The sequence below is a fragment of the Lithobates pipiens genome, unplaced genomic scaffold, assembly GCF_037356315.1.
Source record: "Lithobates pipiens isolate NorthernLeopardFrog02 unplaced genomic scaffold, aLitPip1_a1.2 Scaffold_8, whole genome shotgun sequence".
NCBI classification, from domain to species: domain Eukaryota; kingdom Metazoa; phylum Chordata; class Amphibia; order Anura; family Ranidae; genus Lithobates; species Lithobates pipiens.
The window spans coordinates 71,337,904-71,354,205 of record NW_027507903.1 but is presented as its reverse complement, the minus strand read 5'-3'; positions in this window follow the sequence as shown (position 1 = coordinate 71,354,205).

Sequence of the window (16,302 nt, the reverse complement as noted above, 5' to 3'; positions counted from 1 at the left end):
AAGGCGAGTTGTGACCATTGAGCTCCCTGGAGAGGTCTGGGAGAAAGGATGTCAGTCCAGTGTCCTGAGAGCAACCGCTGACACAATATCTTGGTCTCCACCCATCCAACAAAGCAGGAGGAGCAACCCTGAGCTGGAAGAGTTGACGCTCCAGCTGCAAAGAAAGATGTCCCAGATGGCCGAGATGGTGAACAGATTGATGGCAGAACATACTGGGTTGTCCACCCAGAAGTCCACGAGTCAAGACATCTGTCAAAATTGTGGAGGTTTAGGTCACCACCAGCGAGTTTGTCCTAGTCCACGAAGAAGAACTGAAGACTGGCGGAGACCCCAGAGAAGTGACCCAAGGATGGAGAGAAGATCCGGGCCCTCAAAAAGAATTTTCCCTGAGTCCAAACGGGAATCATGGAGAACACCTGCTGTTTATACTGTTTTGTGGGAAATGCCTATCAGTCTCTAACCGACGACGGAATCGGTGTGCCCGGCGCCAGAAGCTGAAGAGACCACGAGTCCAAATATGTCAATCTGCTGTTACAGATGTTTCTGACAAGACTCCTACCCAGTTGGTAAGCCCTCTGCCTGTAGTGCCTGTTCTGGTTGAAGGAATCTGTACCAGAGCCATCCTTGATACAGGTACTCAGGTTACCCTGATGACCAGAGACTTTTACAAGAAGAAAATGTCAAACCTGCCCCTGAAAAAGTTGTGAGGCACCAGGATTCAGGGTATCCAAGCAGAAGAGTATTCTTGTAAAGGATGTTTGTGGATCAAGTTGTCGTGTGATCCATTGAGGGCTGGGAAGCCTCAGAACTTTGAGACACTGGCCATTGTCTGTCCTTGACTACCAGGGTCCTCCAGAAGTTTGTTGATCATTGGGACCAATACAGATCTGGTGAAGCGGCTGTAAGCCTCTGTTGTACCCAGATGTGACCCTCTACCCTCACTGCCAGAAGAAGCATCTACTTTTCCCACAATGGATGGAGAAGTATCCAAAATAGAAGCAAGAGAAACCGATCTGCAGGAGGCAGAAGTGGTTGAAAAGAAAGAGAAGACTGGTCAGCTTATCGAGTCAGTGAATCAGAGGAAACAAAGAGTCATTTCCAGATTCAAGAGACCGACTTGTGATGTGCTGGGTGAATGTCCTAAAAAAAGTCAGAGTTGCCGCAGAGAGAAACTCTGAAGTGCCTGGTCCTTCTACTGTTGACACAGGAAGGAGCAACCCCATCTCACCCTTGACACATCTGTACCAGACACCACGGTGTCTGCTGTGAGTTCACAGAACAGCTCCCCATCACATGAGAATTGGTGTTTGTATTGTGCAATCGCCTAAAGGCAAAATACAGAATAGAGCTAAGATTTTGAATATCTTTGGGGGCCAAAGAGTCAAAGCAGGGGGAGTATGTAGCGCTGCTATTTTTGCCTGTTAATTTTATATAATGCTAATCTATGGACAAGTGTTATAAATTGGCAATAATTTGGCACCATCTAGTGGCCTAAGCGTTAAATGGACTTCATTTATATTTTCCTTTTCAAGAACATGAAGAAATGTTACAGGAAGTGACTGTTGTTTACATTATACAAGTGACCTACCTACTCAGAATGCCAAGCGACCTACCCATGAACACTCAGTACTGAATTGCATGCTGGGTAGGATATAAAAGGGCCCACGCGCCCATTTTATTTCTCTTCTGGATGCATGGCCTGCCTGCAAGGAGCTGTGGGTGTGTGTGTCCCACAGCACTGTGGCCTAGAGCTCCTGAAAGCTCCTAGTGACCTTGTGAAACAGAACAGCGTGAAAGTGTGGTCGCAGTAAATAGACTGAGATCTTGTGGAGCGGAGACATCCATCTGTTTGGACCCAGTTTGGTGAGAGGGCTGCCGCCCATAGTTATTAACACACTTTTTTACACTTAGACCCTAAGCATGGTGTTGCTGGGACCTGTAGTCCCATAGAGGAGATCATATCTAAAGGACTGAGTTTAAGCAGGCCTCAAGCCTACAATCCATTGATTACTGACACTGTGTGGTTCAGAACGAAATGCACTGGAGGCAGTTATAAGTGTTCTGCACTACAAGAACAGTTCTAACACTCACCCTACAATAATCCTTGTTTGTTCAACTGTTTGGATTACAATTTCTACAACACAAATAGCTAGCAGAAGACAGAAGACCAAAGACTTCATCTTTCATTGCAACTCCTTGCATTTTATTAATGCTAAGAGGGATTGCATTATAAAGTAGGGGGAGATCCCTAGTAATTGTGTTGTACTTCATTGAATAACTTTGCATTTCTTTGGTCACCAGAGAGTGCTGGATGTGGGAAGGTGGCCAGAGTTAAGGCGTTGTCACTCTGAGCCCTAGTCCCAATTGGGGACGCATTCTCAGGGATCATCTAAGAAAACTTCAAATGTACAAACTGTTGTGAATACCTATTGTGCTGATGCATTACGTTTGTGCGACAGTGCTAATACTGTAATTACTGTTTTATATCAGTTCCAGTAAAAACACGTTTCTGGTTAAGTACAATTGGTGTGAAGCGTTGTTCCTTTTCCAGCAGGTGGAGCATCGAATACCCAGGTAATAACAAAGGTATACTATGGTTATATTGTATATTGTGGGGTTATCCTTTATTGTTAGCTTCACACCAACATTGCACCACAGCTGTGTCAAGGGGATTGAGCCAAGTCACTAGGGGTACAGTAGCAGAGTGCAGGCCCAATCAAATACTAGCAGCTCCTTCAGGGGTCAGTGCTACATAAGTATTGCTATATTAAATATTGGGCTGCATGTGACCATGTGACTATATGTATTTCTATGTAAATATATATACTTCTTTTCAGTGAGATCTTTATTCTGTGGCCATGTCTAGCCCATTTTAATTTTAGTAAGCACTAAAGTCTTTCTTTATTTCTCCTTTTCAATGCTCCAAGGTATTGGGTAGGTGGGTGGGCATGGGTGGTGTATTGGGGTTACAAGTGAATATACTAATGCACAAACCAAATAACTAATAAATATAAATAAAGCTGACTAGCTGCCAACATGAAAAGGTGTTCCCACACAGTGATAATTGAATAAAGGTATATGTGGCGCTCACTTAATGGGCAATGACATCTAAATAATTTTCAATTGATCATAAAGTGCAAAATACAAAATGCAAAAGTGACAGCGCAACAAATGTCCACTAACGTAATCTTCATGCACCATAAGATGCTACAGTGTTTAAAGTGGCAATGCAATATATTAAAGGTGCTTCAATCAGAAAAAAAGTTCATACATAAAAGTGATTGTGTGAAGAAAAATAGAATCCAATATATCCAGATCATATACAACTTCCACCATCTTTAGTGCACCAGTGGTTTGCCCCAGCCTCTTACCTCAGGTCAAGACCTACAGGTCTAGTTTATATTATAATAGCCAGGTCAGGCTTATTATAATAGCCAGCTTAGCAGTCTGTTGGACTTTTATGCCCCACTTAAAACGAGAGCTGTTACTTTTACTCACTCAACCCCGTGGTATACAGATGAGCTTCGTAAGATGAAGGCAGTGGGACGGGTTCTTGAACGGCGTTTTCGAGCCTCTGGCCTCACTGTCCATAAACAAATTTACCGGGAGCATCAACATCTATATGCACAGTCCCTTAAGGAGGCTAGGTCGCAGTTCTATTCTAAAGTTATACAAAATAGTTCAGGAAATTCTAAGCAGCTCTTTTCAACTATAAATCAATTGCTTAAGCCAAATTCGCCATCGACTACTGCTATTTCGGAAGAGCGGTGTAATGAATTTATGGATTTTTTTAGATCCAAGATTGATCATATCCGTTCCTCTCTGTCTGGTCCTTTGGCTCAAACTGTCCATTTAAACTGTTTTGTGCCACGACAAATGGATCATTTACCAGAGGTGTCATTGGAAGAGGTACAGGGTATTGTTAAGCGAATGAAGCCCACAACCTGTTCCTTGGATCCTTTTCCAACTCCACTGGTAAAAACGTATGTTTTAGTTTTAAGTCCATTGATTACTGCTGTTGTTAATTACTCTTTTCGAACTGGCCATGTTCCTTCCATTTTAAAAAGTGCTGTTATTAGACCACTGCTTAAAAAATCCACTTTTGATCTGGAAGTCCTTTCTAATTATAGGCCTATTTCTAATCTTCCCTTTTTATCTAAGGTACTTGAGAAAGCAGTTGCAAGTCATCTCCAGGATCATCTCAAGCATAACAGCCTTTTTGAAAAATTTCAATCAGGCTTTCGTTTTGCTCATAGTACGGAGACCGCTCTTGTTCGGGTTACAAATGATCTTCTTATGTCATCTGATGCCGGTTCTCCGTCTTTACTTATTATGTTGGATTTGTCAGCTGCGTTCGACACTGTCGATCATGGCATTCTTTTAGATAGTCTTCGTGATAATGTTGGACTAAAAAATTTTGCCTTTAGTTGGTTCGAGTCATATCTTACAGATAGGATTGAACAAACTACATTGGGTCATTTTAAATCTAAACCGCATATGGTTACCTGCGGAGTTCCCCAAGGGTCAGTGCTTGGCCCGATTTTATTTATTCTATATCTTACTCCCTTGGGCCATATTATAAATCGTTATAATATTTCTTTCCATTGTTATGCTGATGATACACAGCTTTATGTAAAAGCTGCAGCTGAAACTCCTTCAGTGCAGTCACCCCTATCAGTCCTTACCGCCTGTCTGGAGGAGATAAAGGAGTGGATGGAACAACATTTCTTGCAACTAAATAGCTCCAAAACTGAGTTTATTATGATTGGAACATCTCACCAGATTAAATCATCGCTGATAACAAGTATTGCCTTTTCAGGCTCTAAAATTCCAGTTTCGTCTGTTGTCACTAATCTTGGTGTAAAAATGGATTCCCAACTCACTTTTGAAGCTCATATAAATCAAGTATGCAAGACTTCTTTCTACCACCTTCGTAATATCTCTAAACTTCGTCCTATCCTTTCTTTTTCCGATGCTGAAAGATTGATTCATGCCTTTGTCTCCTCCAGGCTGGATTATTGCAACGCACTTCTCATTGGGATTCCGAGAAAGAGCATGCAGAGGTTGCAATACGTTCAAAACTCTGCAGCGAGGATCCTAATGAGAGTGCGGAAGCATGAGCATATCACTCCAATTTTAAAATCTCTTCATTGGCTGCCGGTCTCTACAAGGATTGAGTATAAGGTCTCTCTTCTTGTGCATCAATGCATACATGGACAAGCTCCACCTTATCTTAAGGAACTTCTTAGATTGCAAAATCTACCGCGTTCCCTTCGCTCAACTAATTTGAATTGTTTAGAGGTTCCAAAAACTAGGTTGAAAACCATGGGAGATAGGGCTTTTTGTGCTGCTGCCCCACGTCTGTGGAATGCTTTGCCTGATAGTCTGAGAGTTTCTCAGTCTACTGAAAATTTTAAAAAGGGGTTGAAGACTTTTCTTTTTAGCAAATGTTTTGTAAATTAAGCGGTTTGTTTGTTTTTATTGTAATTATGTAGCACTTTGAGGTCTTTTGATGGAAAGTGCATTATAAATAAAATTTATTATTATTATTATTATTATTATAGTTGGGCTTCTATGTAATATGTGTCTCCAGGATTCAAACACTGAATTTCTACTCCTGGGATCTCCAATCAGACAGGAAAAGATTTCCACGGATACCAACGATATCTTTAGACAGGTCCTCAATTCCCTCCATATACAGTTCACATGTAACATAAAGGAATCTCCATGGTATAGTAGTACAATTAATTGTTAATTAAAATGTTTAAACAGCCCTGCTACACAGCACAACCCTGCCTATCAGGGCAGAAGTCCTGGATTTTCTCTGTTGCCACTCATAGGTCTTGTCTGTCTCCAAGCATGTGACTGGACAGTGAGAAGAAAAGCTGGAAACGAATAAGTTCATCCCTATGCCACTCTGTTCTCCTATACTAACATTTATTCTCTTTATTCGCTTGTGAATACTACAAATGATCCTTGTGCTGATTCTCCTTCCCCCAGACTGATCTGTGCTGTACAATTGACCACAAGAGGCTGATAATAAGTCAAATTCTAAGTGCTTCCAGTTAAAAAAGAAATTAAAAATAATGATGGATTAATTAATAATTTATACAACGTTTCTGTAATTTTTTACTTTTTTTGGCTGGAGATCAACTTTAAACATTACTAATGAAAGCTTAATGCTATATGCAACCAGTGGAGATTAGACATGTGTGCCTTCAATAAATTAGTTTTGTTTCGTTCTGTTCCATTTCGTATTAGCCGTTAATTCGTGTCTGAAATTCAATTTGGATTCGTATGAAATACGAATTTTTGTTAGGTTTGTTAACTTTTCATAACGATTACAAGCATTTGTTATGATGAATTTATCATTATGAGGGGCTCCCAGCATCCCTGCACTGTGCTCATTATGAGGGGATCCCACCATCCCTGTGCTGTGCTGACTTCCTGGGGTTTTAACTTCATCATAACGAATAATCATAATTAACAAACATTCTTATTTTGTCCAATTCTGAATCTCCCATTGACTACCAGTACCAGTCTCCCACTCATTAAAAAGGGTAATTTTCCCAACCCTCACTTAGCAGCGGAAGAAAACCTCTGATTGATCAACAAAACACCAGTCACGTTTCCCTTATAATAGAATTTGGATCCAAAATTCGTAAACGAAATTTCGTATTTCGTACAAAATTCGGAAGCATAGCAATTCGTATTTCAGATCCTTCTGAATGTACGAATTTACGGAAATTCTTACAAATTTTTGATTTGTGCGAAACGAATCACACATGTCTAGTGGAGATTAGCCATGCTCTTATAACCCCCACAAGTGTCATCAAAACATAAATAAACATACAACTAAAGAGTCCATAAGTAAAGTTCAATTAAAGTGCTCAGTGCAAAGAAATTCCAAAAATAAAAAGGTGGCACCAAGATAGAATGAAATTGTGATCTTCCTCTCCAACCAATAGGTACACAGTGCACTCACCAGAGATCCATGACCCCTTTTTTCACAAGTCACACAACTCTTAACAGATCCCCAACTGGCGGTCTCTCATACCAAGCAGTTCATCTCTCTGTTCCATCTAGTAGAGAATCCAGTACATATGGATAAATGGGTACCAGCATACATTTATTGGCACTCTTGCACCTTTAAAAGACTCTATAAGTAGTTCAGTAACATGCAGAAGAAGGTAAAAAAAGGCTTCTCATAGTGAAGTACTTTCAGTTTATTAAATAAAAGGTTAAAATTGCACTAAGATTCAAGACCCAGACATTGAAAATGAAACTGAAAACGCCAGTTTGCGTTCCTTCTGCCTTCCAAATACTGAACAGTCTTGGAAAGTCCTACACAACACATTTCGGCAGGTATATCTGACACCATCTGGGGTCACATGCCCAGACAGGTTTCATCCTTTTATACACTGCCGACATATTGCACCACCCAATCTAATCAAGATCTTAACCATTCTTCATCTAACATTAACCTATTCTAAATAAAACCTAAATATAATCAATATACTTAATATCATACTTCATTTTTGTATTTTGCTGTTTGAATATCAAACAAAATGATAAGTTTTAAAATAGGCATTTCCAAATAGGAAATCAGGAAAGGGGACATCTAGTGGCCAAATAGAAAAAGGCATAAACTAAACAACTGTAACACCGGCTCCTGAAGAACACGCGCTATATGTTTTCTCATTTAAATTAACCCTTAAATCGCAGTTTGGTTTTGGGTTTAATTGTTCTAAATTTTGACTTCAGCACCAGTCTGACTGGACTGCAGGATGTTCTGCCCAGCCATAGGTGGTGCTGTCACTTTTGGCAGGTATTGAAACACAGTCTAGTTGGGTGTATTGAGATTATTCTCTCTCGGGACCAGCCCAGTGGGAGTGTCAATCTTGCTGTGTTTCCTGGGAGAGGGTACTTAAGGTGTGGATGTCACGTGTATCAGGGTTTCCGGTCCAGAAGTGTTTCTGGCTGATGGTCCTGGCACTCCCGACCAGCCCCCAGGACTTCCATGGCCTTAGGTGCGGATCCGCCTGATTTTATGTCTTGGGGCTGGCTGGCCTGAAGCGAGGAAACAGAAGGAAGGATTCAGAGGTCGTCCGGTACCGTCTCGGTTATTGGAGAGGCCCAGCAACTGTAAAGGTATCCAGGGGAGAACTCTTTGGGAGAAGGCCATGCAAAGGTTGGCTTCTCAACAAGAGCCTGGACAAGTTGAAAGACCCAAGTGAATCTGATCTTGTGTGGTATCATCGGACCAGCTGCAAGATACTGGTACCATATGAGGGCTCTACAAATTTTCAGTTTACCAAGGCGACCTACATAAAGTCTGTGGCAGAGACTTGTTCTTGATGTGAGCACCCTGTTGGTTTCTAGGACTGGTGAGAGAAGGACTATCCACAAGGGTGAAATTCCAGCTGCGAATGGCCATTCTCTGGATTTGCTGATACGAGAGACTTTTTTTACACTAGCACTAAATTAAAACTCACGTGCTACTTATTTAATACCTTGGAATGCCTACTTTCTAAAAAGGGGTCATTTGGGGGGTATTTGTATTTTCCTGACTTGTTAGTGTCTCAAGAAATGAGATACACCTGATGTACTGAAGGCCTGATTAGATGTGATACATTTTCAGTGATTGGCACCATAGATTGTAGACTCTATAACTTTCACAAAGACCAAATAATATACACTAATTTTTTTTTTTTTTTTACCAAAGATATGTAGCAGTATAAGTTTTGGCTACTAATTAGCAAAATTTTATGACAGAAACAAAGAAAAAGGCAATTTTTTCACAAAATTAATTTTTTTTTAAATTCATAGCACAAAAAAATAAAAAACTCACTAGTGATTAAATACCACTAAAAGAAAGCTCTATTTATGTGGAAAAAAGGACGCAAGTTTCATATGGGTACAGTGTTGCATGACTGAGTAATTGTCATTCAAACTGTGAGAGCGCTGAAAACGTGAAAATTGGTCTGGTCAGGAAGGGGGTGTAATTGCACTGTATTGAGGTAGTTAAACAAGCGGGTGACATCGGAGTATGGGTTTGAGTTCCCTTATGTGCCTAGAGATGTGATGGACATTATTGAAAAACACAGTGAGGAATGGTATGCGGAGGATGTTTGGAACTACTTAAAAGTCCTGAAAAAGATTTTCTCTCTTGACATGTATGAGAGATTCACAGGATGCCTCCAGCAGTGGAGCTATGGAAGGCATGTGTACTCGGACAAAGTGGTGATCTGCAGACCAGGGAGAGACAATGTTGTTTATTTTATGAACGACAATAGACGCCCAAGGAAAGTCTGTAACTTTGCCGGATCCCAGATTTTACTGGTGAGGACAACTGCCGGAACTGTGTTGCTAAAAAAAAACTTTTGCTCCCCCTAATTTTTTTTTGCGTGAGATCAAAAGACTGTGGGTAGATAGCTAGACAGTAGGTTCTGGAAAGACTACGGGTCAAGCTTGATACAGCACAGCAAGCAAGGAAAGGAGAGTTAATTTTGTGGAGTAGCACTTATGCCTTTCACCACTAGGTGGTGTAGGTTTGCAAGAGCACGTTCTAGTATTCTAATCTTTTAAGCGTTTGGTACAGTCAAGAAGGAAGAGAGGGACTCATTCATTTCTGATGAGGACTTATCTTCCTACAATAATGGTTTATTGTGTTTTATGTGTTTTTTCCTCTGCAGGGAGATCTCCTATCAAGCTACCGGAGAGTGGGTGGTTTAGGTAGACAGGTTTTGGGATGCATTGTGTGTAAGAATGATCCTATGTTGCTAAAAAATGTTTTATAATGTTTAAAGTTTTACTGTTTTCCCCCTTTTCCCCATTCCTACCCTAAAGTTCAGGTATTCCATTTTGATAGAGTTAGATTTTTGTTTCTGTTTTTTTTTTTCTGTCTTTGCCAGATGATGGGGACATTGTCTAAATTGGCAGGTGAGTATGTATCACCGGCTTCTGAAGAGCACGCACTATGTGTTTTGTCATTTACATTTACCTTTAAACCGCAGTTTGGTTTTGGGTTTAATTATTCTAAATTTTGACCTCAGCACCAGTCTGACTGGACTGCAGGATGTTCTGCCTGGCCATAGGTGGTGTTGTCACTTTTGGCAGGTATTGAAACACAGTCTAGTTGGGTGTATTGAGATTATTCTCTCTCGGAAACCAGCCCAGTGGAAGTGTCACTCTTGCTGTGCTTCCTGACGTATCGGGGTTCCGGTCAAAAAGTGTTTCTGGCTGATGGTCCTGGTCCTCCTGACCAGCCCCCAGGACTTCCATGGCCTGGGGTGAGGATCTGCCTGATTTTATGTCTCGGGGCTTGCTGGCCCGAGGCGAGGAAACAGAAGGAAGGATTTGGAGGTGGTCCGGCGCTGTCTCGGTTATTGGAGAGGCCTAGCAACTGTGAAGGTATCCAGGGGAGGACTCTTTGGGAGAACGCCATGCAAAGGTTGGCTTCTCAACAAGAGCCTGGACAAGTTGAAAGACCCAAGTGAATCCGATCTCATGTGGTATCACCATACCGGCTGCAAGATACTGGTACCATACGAGGGCTCTACAAATTTTCAGTTTACCAAGGTGACCTACATAAAGTCTGTGGCAGAGACTTGTTCTTGATGTGAGCACCCTGTTGGTTGCCAGGCCTAGTGAGAGGAGGACTATCCATAAGGGTGAAAATCCAGCTGTGAATGGTTATTCTCTGGATTTGCTGATATGAGAAACTTTTTTTACACTAGCACTAAGAGTACCTGTATTTCCTTTACCTAACCCTCTAACCCTATGTTGAGAGACTGTGTTCTTAACAAATTTTCGCAAATAAAAATCCCTTCAAGTGGATCTGGCGTCAGTCTCTACAGTTCTTGGGCCATCTACCTCGGGAAACCCCTAGATGCACACAAGGTGAAGAAGGTAACGGTAATCCCAATAAAATCAGCCGCTCTTTTGGGAGTCAGTGCTACACAACAGTCAAAGGAAAAAAACAAACACTAATGATCAGACGGATCAAATACATTACACATCCAGTAAATTTAAAGAGTGACAGGTTGTGTTGAAAAAATATGCTTGTTGTATGCACCTCTGCTGGTTTGTTCCAACCTCTGAAACTTACTAAATGTAAATGTAGATAAAATAAATAAAGGCATGGACAAAAGATATGTATAGAAAAAGGCTAATGGTCATATTCATATAAATAATAGAGGGGTGCCACATCCCAGTTAAAGATTATTTAAGAAAAAGGGGAAATTGAGAAAAGGGACTGGAGGGTAACCAACCCCCGGGACTTTTTTAACGGCACCAAATATGTTTAAACAATAAGTAAAATCAATGAAATTTTTATTTTATTTTTATTTAGTGTACAAAAAACATTTTTCAGACAAAATAGACAATTACATCCATTTACATACAAAGTAAAAGGTACGAGTATACAAAAGTTGGTATATGAGCCTACAAGACTCCATGAGTTACCACATTCATATAGGATTTAAACTGCATTGTTTCTTTCCTACATGTTTCGCTCTTCAGAGCTTCCTCAGGACAATAGCAGCATACAGCAATCAATAGAAAACTGAAATTATACAAAAAAATTGTTTGAAAATGCAAATAAAACACTTCGTACCAAACAGGTAACACATTATTGTGGATGTTTGATAACTGGCGGACTGTGGTGAGAGCTCCATGTTTGAAAGGGACCCTCCAAATATCCTTGGGCCCCTTGGGTCTGTACGGGCACCCCGGGGGCGGGTCCGACCTATAACCCTTTCTAACCAGTTAGGGGTTTGATCAGCCCGCCCCGTTTCTAAATGTGAGGTTCCCCTTCCTTTTTTGCCGATCTGTTGCAAATAATTTTTCTTTTTTTCCATCTTTTGAAACCAGGGATGCATGGTGATTGACATTTTTGTCGGCCCATTTTCATCCCTGTTTATTTGCACTTTGATCTATCTGAGAGGAAGACCAGGGCATATTGCCCTTAACCATCATGGTCGCCTGTCTCTGACTAAATGTCAGGCAATTGTCAGAGTACAGGCATCGATGGATCATTACTGGCAAATTTCCTGACTTTGGCCAGATTCCAAAATGGCCGACGCGCTGTATGGACGTGATTCACGTCCTCCGCGCATGCGCATTCGACATCTGTACGCACACGAAGGGGATCCTCCCTATAGGTGTGCCCGCAGCCCGGCGGTGACGTCAGACGCCGCCGGGCTGGAGGCACGAGTTATAACGTGGGTCCCGGTCAGTGTCATCTAAACAAGCGATGGAAGCTGACACATGGAGCTGCTAAATGGACGGAGAAGCACTTAAATCTTCCTGACCATATTACATTGCTCTATTTAACAGGTAGGAATTGAATGGATCTGATGGGACTAGACGGATGTTCCTGTAGTCCAAGTTCAGAGCTATGCATTCTATACTTTTGGGATGGATATATAATATTGATGGAGATATGGCTTTTCTTTTTACTCTTTTGTTTCATAGACCAGCACAGAGAAATCTCTCGTGTTCAGAAACATATTTTTTTCAATTTCCATCTGACAATACATGGTATTCGCTGGTACCGGGCATGTTTAACTGGTTCTAGTTCAGTCACCGTCTTGGTATCACCAGGTATGTCTGTAACATTGATTGTGCCATTTTGAAATTATATTTAAATGGCCTAGATATATTATATATATGTTTCTCGTGCCTCTGCAGATCCTTGGGGGGAGGAATGGGGGATCCCTAATGGTGCTCTCGCCGCGATCCGCCTGCTTGATGATAAAGGAGGAGAAGACAATTTGTCCTCACTTAAGCACTAATTGATGCATATAATATGTGAAAACAATGATAGATAATTATATTAACTTACCAGATATATGGGGGTAAGGTGTTTTTCCTGTTTTTGTCTGTTTTATTTTTTTATATTTTATTTTTTATTATATATATATTTTTCTTGTTTTTTGGTTTTGATTTTTCACAATTCTATCCGCAATCTCCATGAAGGAGAATTATATTTCATATTCTGTGTACTTAATCTTGGGATGCCATTCATAGGAATGGTTTGGTTGTTCCCTTTTTAAGAATCAATATGTTACTCAATATCGATATGTAAATTATGCCCTTGTGTTCTAATACTTTAAGGGTGATGGTTTCGCTCCTCTCCAACCAATATGTTGGACATGAGTGAATCCACCACCAGATTTACTTAATTGGATGTGCCAACCTATGTGGGTAGACACCTCTTGTGCCCCTTCGGGGTTCTGTGTGTACAGAATAATCTGTGTATTTGCATTTTCAAACAATTTTTTTTGTATAATTTCAGTTTTCTATTGATTGCTGTATGCTGCTATTGTCCTGAGGAAGCTTTGAAGAGCGAAACATGTAGGAAAGAAACAATGCAGTTTAAATCCTATATGAATGTGGTAACTCATGGAGTCTTGTAGGCTCATATACCAACTTTTGTATACTCGTACCTTTTACTTTGTATGTAAATGGATGTAATTGTCTATTTTGTCTGAAAAATGTTTTTTGTACACTAAATAAAAATTTCATTGATTTTACTTATTGTTTAAACATATTTGGTGCCGTTAAAAAAGTCCCGGGGGTTGGTTACCCTCCAGTCCCTTTTCTCAATTTCCCCTTCTTCTTAAATAAATAAAGGCATGTAAACTAAAAATAAAAATTGAATTCATATTCCAAATACTATCATTACAGGCAGTGACACCACAATGTAAACAATATGTGTTACTATAGTAGACCTTTAAAGCTGAACTCTGGGGAAAAGCCCAAGGAGACACTCCAAGGTAGGTGTAAGTGGAAGTATCTAAGAATGTATCAGTATGAGGACCCCTTTCTCAAGTCAGATCCCACCTATAAAAGTGTGCGACCATAGGTCTTTAACCACTTGCCGCCCGCCCTATAGGCAATTGACGGTGGCAAAGTGGTTGCATAATCCTGACCGGGGGCGCGCATCGCGGCGATCTTTGTTGCAGGGTGTCAGTCTGACACCCGGCAACTACGATCTCGGTAAAGAGTCTCCGACGGAGACTATTTACCACGTGATCAGCCGTGTCCAATCACAGCTGATCACAGTGTAAATAGGAAGAGCCGGTGATCGGCTTTTCCTCACTCGCGTCTGTCAGACGTGAGTAGAGGGGAGCCGATCGGCTGCTCCTCTGACAGGGGGGTCTGTGCTGATCGATTATCAGCACAGCCCCCCCGAGGATGCCCACACTGGACCACCAGGGACGCCACCAGACCACCAGGGATGCCCAGCAAAAGGTAATCCTCCCTAGACCACCAGGGATGCCAGTCAGTGCCACAATGGATGCCAATCTTTGCCCATAATGGATGCCAATCAGTGCCCACAATGGGCATCACTGATTGGCATGCATTATTGTTTGGCACTGATTGGCATCCATTAGTACAGTATAACATAATACAATGCCGCCTATGAGTGTCCACCTGTGCCGCCTATCAGTGCCCACCTGTGCCGCCTATCAGTGCCCATCCGTGCCGCCTATCAGTGCCCACCCATGCCCATCTGTGCCGCCTATCCATGACCATCTGTGCCGCCTATCCATGCCCATCTGTGCCGCCCACCCATGCCAATCCGTGCCAGCTATCAGTGCCAATTTGTGCCACCTATCAGTGCCCATCCGTGTCGCCCATCAGTGCCACCCATCAGTGCCACATATCAGTGTCCATCAATGCCACCTCATCAGTGCCACTTCATTGGTGCCACATCATCGGTGCCCATCAGTGCCCATCAGTGCCGCCTTATCAGTGCCCATCAGTGTAGCCCCATCAGTGCCCATCAGTGAAGGAGAAAACTTACTTATTTACAAAGTTTTTTTTCAAAATTGTCCGTATTTTTTTATTTGTAGCGCAAAAAATAAAAACCGTAGATGTGATAAAATACCACCAAAAAAAGCTCTATTTGTGGGAATAAAATGATAAAAATTTCATTTGGGTACAGTGTAGCATGACCGCGCAATTGTCATTCAAAGTGCGACAGCGCTGAAAGCTCAAAAATGGTCTGGGCAGGAAAGTGTTTAAGTGCCCGGTATTGAAGTGATTAAATGCATCATATTAGAACCTTACACAGTCTTAGTCATGCCATGCTATTGTTATGCCAGGCCACCTTGTGTTCACCAACTGATAAGTTCTCCTTTACCAGCAATAACCTCCATCAAACTTTTTTCATAGGTTATGATCAGCATTGTACAATGTTTGGGAAGAATTTCATATCAGTACTGCTTATGAAACAGTTTTTGTCCGTTGATATTTCTGGGCTACTTTGCATGAACAGCTCTCTTCACAGCATGGATTGTTCTTTTGGACTCTGATTTGGCTATTCAGGAATACAAATCTCTTGATAAAGCTTTGAATTCATTGTTCTTTGTATGAGAGCATGCAGCTTTCCAAGCATTGAGCCAGCAAGGCAGTCCCAAATGATTATATTCCCTCTACAACACTTGACAATTGGGATGTAGTTTTGTACTGGTGTGCAGTACCTTTTCCTTTCCACACAGTTTTTCATTTTTGTCATATATTTCAAGTTTTGTTTTTTGTTCCCTACAGAACATTATCCTAGGTAGGCATTTAGGCATATTATTATGCCCTTTCCAACCTCATACAACTCTACAATTCTTCTACTTGATGGAATTTCTTTTTCTTTGGACATGAATGGGTCTATTTTTAGAAAAAATGACCATATAACCAAGCACTTATTACTTTCTTAAAAGGCAGAACACCTTCAAACAACACCATGTATGCATAGACCAATTCATCTCTTGAAGAACCCTAATGACATATTTCTGTATTGTTAAAAAATATATTTTTTTAATTATGCACTAGATTAGTGCTGTCCACCTGGGAGCCCGTGGGTCTCAAGCCACCTGCAAGACTTTGTTTCTTTATCGTACATCATAGGACACAGGGTCTCAAGTAATTACTTGGTGGGTTATGGGCCTACCTTCAGGTGTTGACACTGGTATAACCAATACAGGAAGTTGGCTTCCCTATATAACCTCTCCTCCTTCTCAGTTTTTTTGTCAGTGTCTAAGGTGTTGGTCAGGAGTGAAGATGTGCTCTGAGGAGCTCCAGGAGGGATCCATGCTGGATTTAAAGAACCTCCACAATCAGATCTATCCTCACCACTGATGCCATAGGATGGTACCTGGGCCTTGATGCAAGAACAAGGTTTTGCCTGTAACGCTTCTCTTTGAGTGCTGGACCCTAGGAACCAGGATGCTTTTTGGTCTTGCTACATTACCTAAAGCTGTCCTGAGGGGTGCTATACAAGGCCAGCTGAGGGGAAAA